Below are 1,605 nucleotides of genomic sequence, written 5' to 3' on the forward strand. Positions count from 1 at the left end.
CACCTAAGCAAGATTCTTAGCATATTCCCTTTTCATGTTACATTGGCTTGTTACTTTTTGACACCCGTTTCCCAATTCTCCCCCTTACCCTGTATGTATGGAAAAATTCTTTCTTTACAATAGAATTTAATGAAGTTATCAAAAAAACATGGCTTGAACTTGCTACCTAAAATTACCTCACCAAAAGACTTCGCTTTGAACATGCTATCTCCGACTCTATTTGGTGATGTAGAGTGGGATTGGTGTCCTAACTACCCTTGAGATGAGGATTCGGGAAAGGTTTCAAGTCGAAGAACGATACCACTGCAGCATTATCCCGTAAGTATAGCAGGAAAATCTTGGTGAACCACGCTTGTATAAATTCGCAGGGTCAAATTAGTTCTACTATCTTTGCGCTTGGGGCAATGACGCAGTTAGTGAGGGTGTACCGAAACGCGTCAATTGCTGGTTGAAAACTATTTCCAAACCCCCTCCACGCCGCCCCTTCGCGGGGGCCGTGGAGAATTTTTGGAAGGCTCAGCCTACAACGGTTTGGGCCTTAGAAATTTAAACCCCGTGAGGCAAGTCAATGTCGTTGGTCCCCCCAACACCTTGCGCAATTCAAGTGGCTCGCATGTTGGCAGATATGTCGACGAAGAAATCGGGCACTCTGAAGAGTTCACCCCAAGGAGAAGGAGCCTTCGAAAGATGAATATGTTGAGTAGAGGGAGAGAGATAGAGCGGTTCAGGGTGTGAGACAGAGATCATTCAGAAATCCCGACATTGCCAAGTTGAGGGAGCAAATTGAGTCTTCTCCAGACAGATCATTCAGAAATTCCGACATCGTCCAAGTCGATGGAGCAAATACGTCCAAGTCGAGGGAGCAAATTGAGTCTTCTCCAGTTGTAGAGGTGCTTTATTTCGTCTATGAAGTTCTGCTTTTTGTGGGGTTGTAGTTTCCATCATAGAAGGACATGTGCAACTCTGGCGGCTTGTCGTGGCCCTGAAAAGGAAGCGCGCCGCTGCATTTACACTAGCACTTTTGGATTTTTCTTGCTTTGCCTAAAGACATCAAATAGGGAAAAGTCAAAGGTTTCTTTCGTGCTCAAATGCATTTTGCTTAGTTCCTTGTTATTGTTAAGGGGAGGTCTATACACGAAGTCATTCTTCACTTTGATCCTTCACAAATAAAGTGTTGGTTCCACTTGATTTAGAAAGCTTTTGATAATGTATAAGTATGGTAGTGCTAGAATTTGGTTTTTTATTCTAAGTTGTCAAGGACCATGTACACTATTCTGAAGGTTATTAGATTTTGTTACCTTATGAATGGGAAGCTATCCGATGGTCTTTTGCTTTAAAAGCATGTGAGAGATACATTGGGCAAGCCCACGTGAGGCAAGTCAGTAGTCTAATTTTTTATACACACATCTTGAGCACAAGAAACCTTGCTTTTATGTAAGGTCAACTAATGATCTTTGCTCCTCAAAAAGTTCTAGTTGTTTGGGTATCATTAGCTTGGATAAGCATTTGCATCAATGCAATTTGAAAATGTTTGTTAATTGTAAGAATGTAATTTCAACATTGAACATGGTTTATTATTTGCTTGTAATTCCTTTTTTGAATGTT

The 1,605-nt window shown here is 41.4% G+C and overlaps 1 non-coding gene across 1 annotated transcript; it reads left to right on the plus strand.

Annotated features, from left to right (window-relative positions):
* The first annotated feature begins 386 nt into the window (after positions 1–386).
* On the plus strand, positions 387–537 carry LOC148026068 (U4 spliceosomal RNA). The gene has a single exon (XR_015693219.1). It is a non-coding gene; the product is annotated as a U4 spliceosomal RNA (small nuclear RNA).
* The last annotated feature ends 1,068 nt before the right edge of the window (positions 538–1,605 follow it).

The sequence above is a fragment of the Lygodium microphyllum genome, chromosome 14 (assembly GCF_053477565.2).
Source record: "Lygodium microphyllum isolate KBCC chromosome 14, Lygodium_microphyllum_v1.1.10, whole genome shotgun sequence".
NCBI lineage: Eukaryota > Viridiplantae > Streptophyta > Polypodiopsida > Schizaeales > Lygodiaceae > Lygodium > Lygodium microphyllum.